Raw genomic sequence first — 15115 nt, forward strand, 5'->3', positions numbered from 1 at the left:
AGCAGATGACACTGGTATAGTCAAGCAGTAAAAGTCAGAAAGCAGGTTTCAAAGATACTTTCTGGAGGAAAGATTTGGCAGCTTGGGAAGGACTAGACAGGAAATGAATTCAGCACAGTAGAGCTAGGAACATGCTTTACACTAGACACAGGCAAGTCGTTACACATCTGGGTTTATATTTTGTTGAATTTAGACAGAAATTACTTGAAAGGTTTGTGTTGAGAAAAAAGTCTTTCCGCAGAAGCAGTCCGATTTGTGGTTGTAGTCAATGGTGGCAGAGAGGTTAGGGTTACTTATTATCATAGACATGCAAACTGTGTTTCCTAAACTTGGCAATAAAGTCTGTGGAGCTGGTGAGTACTTTCCACAAGGTAGGTTTTTATTAAATATTAGTGGGTTTGATCTGTGCTATCTGCCCCATACTTTTAGAGTGTCCAAGTGTCTATCTCTGGAAAGTCACAAGCTAAACATGAAGTGTGCAGTCAGTAAGTATTAATAACTCCATTACCTTCATAATACATATTTTCTAAAACCTACTTTAAAATTCTGAAATGAGTTCATACATACTGTAACCTACAACCACACACTATTTAAACAAGCAACAATACAATGTTCCAACAATAATATAAAAGGTAAATAAGTGGAAAGTAATATGTGTCTAAGTAGGCAAATACCCAGGCAAAACCACTTGAGAAGACATAATAAAGTAGATGATTATAAATATAGGTAAAATCATTATGACATGACAGCTACCAAGGTTCAGTTTGTATGTACCAAATGCCAAACACCTAAATACCATGTTTAACTGCTGTTTTTGCCATGATTTGCCCCAAATGGTTAAAAATGCTTATTGAATTTCAAACAAAACAAATAACAATGTTTCCCCAAATTATAGCATACAAGAAGATCTTTCAACTACATAAATGTGTGTTGGGACATTTGAAAACTATTCAACAAATATTTATTGAATACTCACTATGTGCCAGGCACTGTTCTAGGTATTTGAAATATAACAGTAAACAAAAAAGGCAACATCCTTATCCTCAGGAAGCTTACAGATTAGGTGGGGTGGACTAGGAAAGTGGTAGACAATAAATATGATAAACAAATTAAATAGCATAAAGTAGTAAGTGCTTTGTGAAAAAATAGAGCATGGTACAGAGTTGGCATTGCCATGGAGTGGTAGGTGATTGGAATTTGAAATGAAAGGGATTGTGATAAGTTTCATTGAGGAGGTGATAGCTGAACAAAGTCTTGAAGAAGCTCAGGAAGTTCACCATGGATTCCAGATAGAGAACAGATAATAGAAGGATGTAACAAAGGCACTTGACTGTTTATGGTGCAGCAAGGAAACCAGTCTAGCCAAGACCAAGTGTGTAAAGTGAGAAGTAGTAGGACATGAGGTCAGAGACATAATGGGAGAAGGTCATCTTGTGTTAGGCTTTGTAGGCCACTCCAAGTACTTTAAATTCTACTCTGAGTGAGAAGCCATTGCAGAGTTTTGAGCAATGAAATGACATGATACTTGACTTATGTTCTAAATAGATGCTGTGTTAGGAATAGTTGGAGATGGGAGCTGGGGAGAAGACAAGTGTAGAATTAGGGGTTCAGTGGTGAGGACACTGTCGTGATTCAAGCAAGACGTTATTGTGGCTAAACCAGGATTTTAGCACTGGGGATGGTGAGAAATAGCTGGGCTGGGCATACGTTTGAAAAAGCCAATAGGATTTCTTGAAGAATTGGGTATGAAGTATGAGGTATGAGAGAAATAGGGGGCTGAAAAATGATTTCTAAGTTTTTAGCCTGGAAAATATTCCGTATAGTGAAATTTGCCATTTATTGAGAAAGGAAAAATTTCAACTTTTGTGGGGTAGGGAAGAAGGAGATCAAGTTCAGTTTGACGATGTCAAGTTTAAAATGTCTACTAGACATCTAAGTGAAGATGTTGAGTAGACACTTGAAAATTCAAGTATGGTATTAAGAAGAAAGGTCTGAGCTAAATTTCAACACTTGGAAGCCTTAGCCATGGAAGTGGTACTTAGTCATTTATGGGTATGCTCACTATTGATGGAGCAAAAAAGGGAGATCTGCATATTTGGCACTGCAACTGGTTTCCCCAGAGGGTATCTTTCACTCCATCAACAAGGGTCAAGAGAAGTCCACCCAAATCTTCAAAAGTAATTATTCTCCTTCTCCCCTTCCCCCAAAATAACACTGGGCCTTATGCACTGGGACTAAGGTCACACCACTTCTGGACTTCTACTCCATCATTAGGATTAAACAGGGAGACTGAGTCCTGGGAATGATGTTCAGCTTCTCCAGGTGTTCTCAATGCCATCAATAGATCAAAAGTAAAACTCCATACTAGAGCTAAGACTCGACTTCCTCTAGGCATTTACCTTCCATAATCAGGAATCAAGATGGGTTCTAAGCATGCAGATAACACCTGGCTTCCTCAATAATGATCACCTCCATAGACACTGTCATTCACTAGTCTTTGGTTACTAATGACTTTAATTCTTCCATAATCTCAGTTTCATTATAATCACTCATCTGCATACTCCCACAGCCCTCATGTCATGAAATAGTTATTTTGAGCTTCTGGATAGGGAAATTTGCCATTTATTGAGAAGAGAAAGACTGTAGCTTTTATGGGGTACGTGAAAAGGGTATCAAGTTTAATGCAGGATTGTCTTGTACATTTCAGGATGTCTGGAATCCCTGGTCCCTGTTCACTAAATGTCAATAGGGTACCTCAATCATTATGAACAAAAATGTCCTTATATATTATTAAGTTCCCCATGGGGAAGTTATACCTTCCTTGGTGAGGATTGCTGCTCTATGTTACACAAAATGCAATCGTTTCTAAAGAGCTGAGTAAAACAGTATGTATTCATCCAGGGTACCATTAAAGTTTTCAGAATTTCCCCTTCTGGCTAGTAAGATCTATAAGGATATCCTCATTTTTACATTCCAATTTTGGCAATTCTCTCAAATAATCTATAAAATCACCACCAATTATTTTCAAACTTAGCTGTTCCATCTTTAAAATGGGAATACCATTTCCCAGAGTACCTCTTAGATACTGATGCTGGAAAGATGAGAACACTAGGTAATAATCTTGAGTTCTTCAGAATATAAGACATTTCCTAACTCCTATTAATAACTATTCTGAGACAAAGCTGGAAAATATCCTGGATACAGAAAAGAAATGCACACAATTACTTTATCAAGTCTATTAAAAATTTGTTTTCCTATCAAAGGAATAGCTTTACTGAAGAAATAAATATCTTCTAGTGTCATTTAGAAGCAAAATATGACCAAAATACACACTGGCAATTTAAGAGACTACAGAGACTCAAAGGGGATTTGCTGCAAGTTGCCGAGTGAGTTTTGACCAGATTTAGGCAAGCATTTTGCAAAATGCATAGCTCTTTAACTGATTCTAAGTGCTCTAAGAAGCAGAATTTATATCCTCTTGAACCAAAAGTGCTATCATCATCACCATCTTAATATTTATCAAGTGTCCACTGGGCATCTAATGCTGTGTTAAGTTTTAAAGTCAGTGTTTCCACAGTCTTTGTGGGTTGTGATCTCACAGCTGAGATATTCATTTTTAAATTTTAAAAAGTTATTTCTCTGTGGTATCATGAAAGATAGCAGAATTTTGGCTTTATAGTAAGAAGTGTTAAATAGGTATAATGAAAGGACCCCTGGGCACAGATCTCCTGCTTTCCAGCTAAGAAACCTCCCAACGGGATGTCTGCTTGAATGAGCCCCTGGTCCTTAGAGTCAGAGAAAGATCTTTATGATCATTAAATTGGATTGACAGACACTGCCTTGAGACAACGGCAGGAGTTTCTACTGAGCACCTGCAGATCACAATATAGTCAGACATGAATACCTTTATACAAGGCTATCATTTCCAAAACTTGACACTGTATTTGCATACCAGACATGTAGTTAATTAAAATGTTTGAAAGATGTAATCCGTTGTAAAATAATCCCTCCCTTCCCCATATCCAACTTCAGAACGTTATCTGTGCTATCTCTAGGACTGGATACTACAGGAAAAAAAGGTTATTTCTGAACAGCCTCAGGGTCAGATGGTTATATAAGCGGCACCCCAACATTTTGGCTTCAATTTCAGTGCATTTTAAAAGGTCAAATGCAAAGTCTGACTGTTGGCAAGTCTTAATACTTCTGCCAGTAAATGATGTTGAATCTCTCAAGCAGCAATGTGCTATTTTGATCTCTTTTCATTGCCCCTCAGTTCTTCCCTGGCCTGTAGCACTGAAATGTCATCAGTTCTGGAAGCAATTAATTCACCTAGAGATTTTATTTAAATTCACTATTTTTGTTATGAAGAGATGCACAACTCATAATAATAATAATGAATGAGAACAGCCTTGATTTACATGCTAGGTGAGTCAGAGCACAGATTTAATATATTTAAAGAATACCATCATTTCTGACCTAAGGGAGACACCTTTTTCACAGTGACCAATTGTTAATCTTCATTTGGGTCTCTGGATTCCAGGCAGCACAGCTATCTGAGCTATGTCTTTTGAATACAGAGTTACTTACATTCCAGAGCATGTCATGCCATCTTTGAACTGCCTTCAGCCATTCTTTTATTTTTTTGTCTTCTTTGCCATGACCTGAAAAAACATGCACACCTTGTGGAATCTTCCTTAATCACAGCCAAATATGCTGTGTTCCAAGTTTTGTCTTTGGAAGTGCAAGTGATTCATTTTCTGTTTTGCCGATGTAACACCAATGTGTGTTATAGCACTAATGTGTGATTCATTTTTTCTGTGTTACCAACATGTGTTTTTAGATGAAAACTTTTCTTCCTTTTCTCCCTTTCAAATGTAAAAATTCTCTGAAGAGTTTATTAGGTTACCTAGTCCCAGAGTCCTACACTTGTCCACAGTTACAATATGAATGATGCAGAGACCTGCCCAGACAATGAACTCTTGAGTGAGTGTGGGAAGAGTACTTTGTAGATGATCCACACTCTAGTAGGCTAGAGTATTATTTGAGTAAGAGCACTGCTTTTTTGAGTCCTCTTAGTAATTAGTAGACACATTGTAAAACTGTGATCATTCTGTTATCTTAATTTTTTTTAAAGGCTTAAGAATGGATTCCAAGATGGTGACTGAGTAGGTCAGAGTGTGAGTCTCCGCATAAATGATTGGATGCAGGGACAGATAACATACTCAGCAAAGTAGCCTTAACTCTACTGTTGAGGAGGCTGTCCCACGTGGCTACTCAGACCTCTACCGCCCAGAGGGAGGCACCATCTCTGCAACACTACCCGGAAAAAAGCAAAAAGGTGAAAATCACCCGCTGCCAGTACTGTGGGCCACGACAGCCTTGGGCACCAGATCAGACACTGGCAGCGGGAACTTCAGAGAAAATACACCAGAGGAACCTAAGTCATATCCTAGCTGAGGAAAAGATGCAGAGATGTCCCTACTGTCTTTGTCCTGGTACCTGGGCAGAGTCAGGCTCTGGCCTGCCCACATGAAGAGCGGAGCTACTTTTTGAGACTGTGGAGTGAATTCAGCATCTCTCCAAGGTTGAACACTCTCAACCCAGAAAAGAAACTCTGGGTGCAGTAACCACAGAGGGACAGGCTTGCTGAGGAGACCCAGGTACCCCATTCCCCAACTGAAGCATTTGCAGTCTGTGGCTGCAACCAGAGAAGAAAAATCCAGTCCTGGCCCACAGTGGATGAGTGTTGAAGTAAAGAGGAAAGAAAAATCCACCACAAATGTAAAGAAATTAAAGAAAAAATACAGGTGCACAAAGTTCAAAAAGGATAGTGAACAAGAAAACAGACTTCAGAACTCAAATAATGAAGAGAGCCCAGATTGACTGGACTCAGACCACAAATGTAGAGATCAAGGAATATTTGAAAAAGATGAATAAGAACCAAGAAAAGCAAGATGAAAACATGAAAGAATTAATTACTGAGACTGAAGATATAAAGAATACAGTAAATGAAATAAACACTAAACTGACAAGCATGGAAAGGAGAATTGACCAGGCAGAAGAAACAATCTCATAGCTTCAAGACCAAAATATGGAACTAACCCAATCTGTTAAAAACATAGAAAGGAAGCTTAAAAAGACAGAACAAAACCATCAGGAAATGTATGATTATATTAAGAGACCAAACCTACATCTGATAGGAAGCCTTGAGGTAGAAAAGGAGAATGAGAGCAATCTGGAACAAATATTTTATGGGGTCATCTGAGAAAACTTCCTGCATCTCATCAGAGATGTAACCATCCAAACACAAGAGATTCAGAAAACCCCTGCAAGACATCAACTGAGAAGACCAAATCCTAGACACATGGTAACTCACTTACTCAAAGTATGTACATAAGAAAAAATCCTAAAGTCAGCGAGAAAGATCAGACCACCTACCAGGGCATACCAATTAGAATAGCAGCGGATTTAGCTACTGAAACACTACAGGCTAGAAGAGACTGGAGTCTCATCTTCAAAGTTCTCAAAGATAAACAATTCCAGCCAATAATTTCCTACCCAGCTAAGCTAAGCTTCATCAGTGATGGAGAATTAAAATCCTTCTCAGGCTTTCAATCCCTTAAGAGTTTATACTGCCTCCAGATCAGCTCTACAAGAGATGTTTAAGAAAGTATTAAGCACAGAGAAAGAAAAAAAAAGAATGACCATGCTCTTTGCAAGAATGCAGGAAAACGATTGAAAACACACACATATATCAAAAGAAAACCAAAAAACATATAAACAAAGAACAACAACAGCAAACTATATAAAACCCTGACAGGGATAAACTCTTACATATCAATAATCAGCCTGGATGTGAATGGATTAAATGTATGACTGAAAATACATAGAATGGAAAACTGGATAAAAAAAACAAAATGCAACAATATGCTGTCTCCAGGAGACTCATCTCACCAGAATGGACATGCACAGGCTCAAAGTTAGAGGATGGAAAACAAAATTTCAGGTGAACAGAACACAAAAGAAAGGAGAAGTCATGATCTTAATATCAGACAAATAATGTTTAAGCTATCAAAAATTTAAAAAGATATGGAAGGACACATCCTTGCTCACAAATCAAGCATAAATAAATTCCATAAGATCAAAATACTGCCATACACCTTCTCAGACCACAGTGGAATAAAAATAAATATCAACACCAAAAAAGCTTCCCCAAAACCCACAGAGTCATGGGCACTAAACAGCATGATGCCAAACAACTCCTGGGTCAACACAGAAATCAAAGCAGAAATTAAAAGATTTCTGGAAACAAATGAAAATAAAGATACATCTTACCAAAACCTTTGCGATGCCATTAAAGCAGTACTGAGAGAGGAATTCATTTTCTACAAACACACATCAAGAAAGTAGAAAGATCACAAGTTAACACCTAACAACTCACCTAAGGGAGTTGAAAAAACAAGACCATCAAAACCCTAACTTCAGCAGAAGAATTCAGATCACCATAGTAAAATCCCAAATACAAGACATAGAAGCCAAAAATATAGAAAAAAAAATCAATGAAACAAAAAGCTGGTTTTTTGAAAGGGTAAGCAAGATTGACAGACCCCTAGTCAGACTGACCAAGAAAAATAGAGAAAAAGTCCAAATAAACACAATGAGAAATGCAAAAGATCAAATCACAACAGACCCTGAAGAAATACAAAAGATTATCAGAGATTACTATGCACACCTGCATGGAAACAAACTTGAAAATCTAAGTGAAATAGAGGACGTTCTGACATCATACAACCACCCAAAGTTAAAACAAAAAGGAATTGAGACATTAAATAGACCAATAACAACCCAGGAAATCGACTCCATCATAAGAAAACTACCTACAAAAAAAAGTCCTGAACCAGATGGCTTTCCAGCGGAGTTCTACAAAACATACAAGGAGGAGATGATGCCAATCCTATTGGAAGTATTTCAAAAAATCAAGAAAGATGGAACTCTCCCCAAATCATTTTATGAAGCTAATATCATACTAATACCCAATCTTGGTAAAGATCCAGCAAAGAAGAGAACTACAGGCCAATATCTCTAATGAACATAGATGCAAAAATACTCAACAAGATTCTAGCAAATTGAATCCAACAACACATCTCAAAAATCATTCACCATGACCAAGTAGGCTTCTTCCCTGGAATGCAGGACTGGTTCAACATCCACAAGACCATAAATGTAATGAAATACATCAACAGATGTAAAAATAGGAATCACATGATTATATCATTAGACAGAAAAAGCTTTTGACAAAATCTAGCATCCCTTCTCGATAAAAACCCTTGAACACCTAGGCGCAGAGGGAGCATACCTCAAAATAGGAGGAGCCATTTATGATAAACCCACAGCTAAGATATTGCTAAATGGACAGCAATTGAAAGCATTTCCCCTAAAAATCAGAATAAGACAAGGCTGCCCAATTTCATCCTCCTGTTCAACATAGTATTGGAAGTAGTCCTAACTAGAGCAATCAGCCACGAGAAAGAAATCAGAGGTATCCAAATAGGAAAAGAGGAAGTCAAGTTATCCTTCTTTGCTGATGATATGATTCTATACCTTGAAAATCCAAGAGAATCTGTCAAAACTTCCTCGCACTGATAAAAGACTTTGGCAAAGTGTCAGGGTACAAAATCAAGGTGCAGAGATACCTTGCATTTTAAAAATGAAGATGTGAGGTACAATTCAGGGTTAAGAATACAAACATTGATTATGCAAGTAGCCTTGTTGATGATGTGTGCCCCTCTCTCCCCTAGCATTTTCCCTCAACTGCCAATCCCTTTCTTATAGTATTATAACTGTTCAAGGTTCGCTTATGAGTGAGAACATATGGTACTCTGTTCTTTGTTCTGTGATAGTTCACTGAGTATGATTGACCCTAAATCCATCCAAGTTACTGTTAAGTCCATATGTTTGTCCTTCTTTATGGCTGCATAATATTCCATTGTGTATGTGTACCACATTTTTTTAATCCAGTCCAGCTTCAATGGGCAGCATGATTGGTTTCATGTTATTGTGAATAGAACTGCAACAGACATATGCGTGCAGGTATCTTTCTTGTAAAATGACTTGAGTTCCTCTGGGTATATTTCCAATAGGGGAATTGCTGAGTCATATGGAAGGTCAATTTCTAGTTTGTTCAGAAATTGCCACATTGTCTTCCAAAGAGGTTGTACTAGTTTGCATTCCCACCAGCAGTGTAGAAGCATTCCTTTTTCTCTACATCCTTGCCAGCATCTGTTGTTGCTTGTTTTATTAATGATGGCCATTCTTATTGGGGTTAGGTGGTACCTCAATGTGGTTTTGATTTGAATTTCTCTGATGCTGAGTGAGGCTGAGCACTTTTTCATGTGTCTGCTGGCTGCCTGTATCTCTTCTTTTGAGATGTGTCTATTCATGTCTTTTGCCCACTTTTTAATGGGGCTGTTTGTTTTTTTCCTTTTGGTGCATTTGAGTTCCTTGTAGATCCTAGATGTTAGTCCTTTGTTAGATATACAGTGGCAAATATTTTTTACCATTCTGTGGGCTGTCTCCCTGCTCTCTTGATGGTTTCTTTTGCTTTGCAGAAGCTCGTTAGTTTGATGAGGTCCCACTTGACAGTTTCATTCTTATACACCAACAACAAACAGATAGATAACCAAATAAAAAGCACAATCCTATTCACAATAGCATAACAACAACAACAACAAATGAAATACCTCAGCCTCTTCTTAACCAGACAAGTGAAAAGACCTTTACAACAAAAACTACAAAACCCTGCCTAATGAAATCGAAGATGACACAAACAAATGGAAAAATATTCCTTGTTCATGGATTGGAAGAATCTACATTGTTAAGATGTCCATCTTACCCAAGGCAATTTACAGATTTAACTCAACACCCATTAATATGCCGCTGCACTCTAGCCTGGGCAACACAGTGAGACTCAGATTTAAAAAAACAAAAAAGATCAACATCATTCTTCTCGGACCTGGAAATGACAATATAGAAACTCATATGGAAACATAAATGACCACGAATAGCCAAAGCAATCCTCAGCAAAAGAAAAAAAGCAGGAAGTAGCACAGTTATAGTCTTTAAACTTTTTTTTCTCTTTTTGAATTAGAGTCTCACTCTGTTAATCAGGCTGGGGCAGTGGTACATCACAGCCACTGCAGTCTTGACCTGCTGGGCTCAGGTGATGCTTCTGCCTCAGTCTTCCAATTAGCTGGAACTACAGGTGTGCATCACCACACCCAGCTATTTTTTTTTTTTTAATGGTAGAGACGAGGTCTCGAAAAGTTGCCTAGGCTGGTCTTGAACTCCTGGGTTCAAGCAATCCTCTCACCTCAGCCTCCCAAAGTGCTGAATTACAGGTGTGAGCCACTATGCCTTGCCAGACTTTAAACTTTATTATAAGGCTACAATGATCAAACTAGCCTGGTGTAAGTACAAGAAGAGGCATATAGACCTATGAACAGGATAGAGATTCAGGAATCAAAACATCAATCTCTCAACCAACTCATCTTCTACAAAGCCTTTACTAACAACCACTGGGAAGAAGAGCACTTATTCAATAAATGGTACTGAGAAAACTGGCTGACCACATGCAGAAGATTAAAACAGACCCTCACCTATCACTATACACAAAAATTAACTCTAAATGGATCAAAAACCTAAATTATGAAACCTCAAAGTATAAGAATCTTAGAAAATGCAAGAGACACTCTTATGAAAATTGGAGTTGGCAACCAATTCCCGATCAAAATCCCAAATGCCATAAGAGATAAAATAGATAAGTGGGACCTCATCAAACTAAAAAGCTTCTGCAAAGTGAAAGAAACCATCAAGAGTGTGGAGAGACAGCACACAGAATGGGAAAGAAATATTTGCCAACTGCATTTCTGAAAAAAGTCTAACATCCAGGATCTACAAGGAACTCAAATATGCTGAAAGGAAAAAAACAAAACAAAACAAAAACAGCTCCATTAAAAAACGAGCAAAAGACATTAATAGACACTTCTCAAAAGAAGACATATGAGCAGCTAACAGACACATGAAAAAATGCTCAACCTAAATACTTGTCATATAAATGCAAATAAAAACCACAGTGAGATACCACCTAACTCCAGTAAAAACAGCCACCATTATTAAAACAAAAAACAACAGATGCTGGCTAGGATGCGGAGAAAAGAATGCTTCTACACTGTTGATGGGAGTGCAAACTAGTTCAACCTCTATGGAAAACATTGTGGTGATTCTTCAAAGATCTAAAAATTGAACTTGCATACAACCCAGCGGTTCCTCTTCTGGGAATATACCCAGAAGAACTCAAATCATTCTATGAAAAAGATACCTGCACACACTTGCTTATTGCAGCATTACTCACAATAGTAAAAACATGGAACCAACCATGTTACTCATCGAGAGTGGACTGGATAAAAAAAATGTGGTACATATACATGACTGAATATTACACAGCCATAAAGAAGGACAAAATTGCCGGGCTCGGTGGCTCAGCCTATAATCCCGCACCTTTGGGAGGCTGAGGTGAGTGGATTGCCTGAGCCTGTGGGTTCGAGACCCGTCTGGCAGCGAGACCTCATCTCTACAATAAATCAAAAAATCAGCCGGCGTGGTAGCGCATGCCTGTAATTCCGGCTACTCGAAGGCTGAGGCGGAAGGATCGCCAGAGCCCAGCAGGCGAGGCTGCGGTGGCCGGGAGTGGCCACTGCACTCCAGTCTGGGCGACAGAGTGAGACTCCAACTCAAAAAAAAAAAAGAAAAAAAAAAAAAGGACAAAATTATGAACTTCACAGCAACTTGGATGGGCTTAGAGTCTATAATACTCAGTGATCTATCACAGAAACAAAGAACTGAGTACCACATGTTCTCACTCATAAGTGGACCCTGTACAATTATAATACTGTAAGAAAGGGATTGACAGTAGTGGCAAACTGCCAGGGGAGGGAAGGGAGGCACAGTTCATCAATAAGGGTACCTAATCTCAAGCCAGATCAATTGGGGACTAACGGGAGACCCAAACTTTACCTGTACAATGACCACTTGTATACCTAATCCTGAATTGTACCCCACATCTTCAGAATAAAAAATTAAAAAAAACAAAACAAAACACAATAAAATAAAATAAATAGCCTGACACTTCTAACTCAGTCTCAATGAGGAGGGAATTTGTTTCCAAAACAGAACACTGTTAGAATGTGAGATGCAGAATAAAAGTGGGTTAAGGATGAGGGAGCTAGTAAGAATAAAAATGATATGACATTCTTGAGTGAAATATGTGATAAAGCCAGATATTCTAGTTAAGCCGACAGAGTGTCAGATAAATCAAGCAAAATGAAACCTGGCAACATTACAAATATCTTTTCCACATTTTAGTATGGGAAGAGACATCTCTAAGTATAAGTATAGCGTTGTTTCATAGTTTTTCATGTGGCAGATATGCTGATGTTGTCTTTAAAAAATCATTAATAGTTTTTCAGCAATTGGAAATAACCTTATTTTAAAATTAGATATCTTAACACTTAGCGACTTCCTGCATTAACTGCTACATAGGTTTTTCTTCTTTATATGATTCCTAAAATATTCAACACAAAAATGGTACATCTAGCCAAGTGAGAGATATAAAGTATGATCTAGCCAGCCAGCCAACCAGAGGGCCATTTAACAAATATGCATTGAGTCTACGTGCTATGTGTAAAAATTGTCAAAAGTACAAAGGCGAACCAATCACTGATCCCACATTTAAAAAACCTACAGTCAAATAGAGGCAACAAGATATAAATACTAACAGAAAGTAATGAGACCACTAGTTAAGTTTTATACTAATTTGTGACCCACATCTTTTGGGAAAGGCATTCTAAGGTCTTATAACATGACAAGTATAATAGGAGAGTAAACTAGAAATAGAAAATATAAACCAAAGAAAAAGGAGAAATGTATGTATGTTAATATAAGGATAAATAGAATTGTGTAAGTGAGCTGCAGTGGTGACTCTAAGTTCCCTGGAACCCAGAGCAAAATAAATTACAAAATTATGAAAAGGACCTATATCATATCAGTTGCTAAGGGGAGACAAAGTTTTTAAATGGCTCAATTCTATCATGTAGTTCATTGCACAGCACAATGACAAATGAATGCATTTAAAGGTAAATGCAGAATATTTTATGAGATGGTTTGTAAAAGCTGAGAGGGCAATATACAAAGGTAACACTGTGAAGGGAATTCTAGGAAAGACTAAGTTAAAGTGGTTAAAGCACATACTTTTCCGAGGTCTCAATTATAAAAATATAGAACTTATAGCAATAAATCCAACATACTGGCCTATAGACTGGTAACTATCTGTGATTCTGCTTTTAATGGTACATTGCAAACAGGAAAATGAGAAGCATATACTGAGTTTTAACAAAGTCCAATTTGTTTAATTTAATGATCTCTTTTATTCTGAGTTTATTTCCTCCTTTTCTCGATGTTAAAATGGCTTTTCTTCTGAGAAACAATGCTGATAGTAGAAGGTTATTTACTAAAATTCACTGACTTGAAGAAATACAAAGTTGGCAATCAAATGTTGGAAGTTGTCTGCGTTTGCCAAACTAAGTCATGTATACTGGTGGTGATAAACTGTTAGCTATGATCTCAGTCGCGCCCCAACTATGATAGGATTAGATTCAGGCTGACGGTGCATATTAGAAACACTTTCTCCACTAGTAAGTGGAATTGAACCAAAACTGGTTTTCCTTTGAGCCAGTGATGAATTTCAGGCTGCAATATTTTATCCAGTCATCATTATGTGTTGTCAGTCTATTAATCCCTATTAATCCATATAATTTCCTAAACATTGATTCATACTGGGGCTTGAACGGTCCTTGAACATTATCTCAGAAGTCTCTTCTTCACGAGAAATAGATTCATACTTATCATCTACAAACCTACATTTACTGCATTCCAGTCATTGATTCAAAGGTGTTATACAAGCAATCAAATAGAAAAGGTAACCTATTTTAACAAAATTAAATTTTAAAAGGTAAAGTAAATTAACAACAAAATTGAAAAAATAAAATCAAATTTAGAAATAAGAAAGTATATAGAAACCAAAGCTAGTAAGATGCTTGTGATGTAACAATTTCCTAATCAAAATTATTAAATGAACTAAAAAGGAATATAACATAAACAGCGTAATGACAAATTTGTGAAAAGAACAAGCAAAAAAGTAACAAAATAATTGAAATATGTTAGAATTCACTAATGAAAAGGCATTACATTAATGATAAAAAATTGATAGAAGAAAGAAAAATGAAATAATTTTAACAAAATAAAAAAGATGACTTGATAAATGGTAGTAACAGTTATATTAGTTCCTGGTCTTTGCTAGAATGGTCCTTATCATAGATGGTATCATTGTTTCCAATTACTCCCTTTCTAGGAGGATTTAAAGATTCTAACACATGGTCATGTTGATGTGCAGTGCTTTTATATGCAAGAGTATATCCCCTGCCTCACAGATTTAAAGCTTGCCCATATGGTGTTCTTTAGCCAATAAAATATGTGCCATATCTGAATTGAAGCTTTAAGAGCTTAAAATATGGACTGCTCCTTCATCTTATGTCCCATAATGAAGGCATGGGTTGCAGAACCAGAGTTGACTCACAGTCACTGATGACACTATGGGGCAGAAAAAATAATGGTGTGGCTTAAGCACGTGACATTTTTTTTTAACCCTGGTATTATTCCAAACAAGCTGACAGATACAGTCTCATATCTTCAGTTGTTGTAATATTCCAGTCCCTGATTGTTCATCTCACATTTTAATTCTTGTTTTGTTCTTCCTTACATTTCATTTCTTTTAGACTATGGCTTCTAAACTGTTACTTGTTTAACTTTATGTTTTCCTAAGTGTGGTATACTTAGTACTATTGGGACACGGGCACATAATAGATGATTCATAGTGAGAAAGTTAATCTCTTTTCAATGCTTATTCAGTTTTTCTGATTACATTAATGAGATATGAGAAATTCTTAGAAATTCTTCAATGTTCCCTTTTTTTTTTTTTTTTGAGTTGGAGTCTCACTCTGTC

The sequence above is a fragment of the Carlito syrichta genome, unplaced genomic scaffold (genome assembly GCF_000164805.1).
Source record: "Carlito syrichta isolate Samal-C Ts95f unplaced genomic scaffold, Tarsius_syrichta-2.0.1 Scaffold316004, whole genome shotgun sequence".
Classification (NCBI taxonomy): Eukaryota; Metazoa; Chordata; class Mammalia; order Primates; family Tarsiidae; genus Carlito; species Carlito syrichta.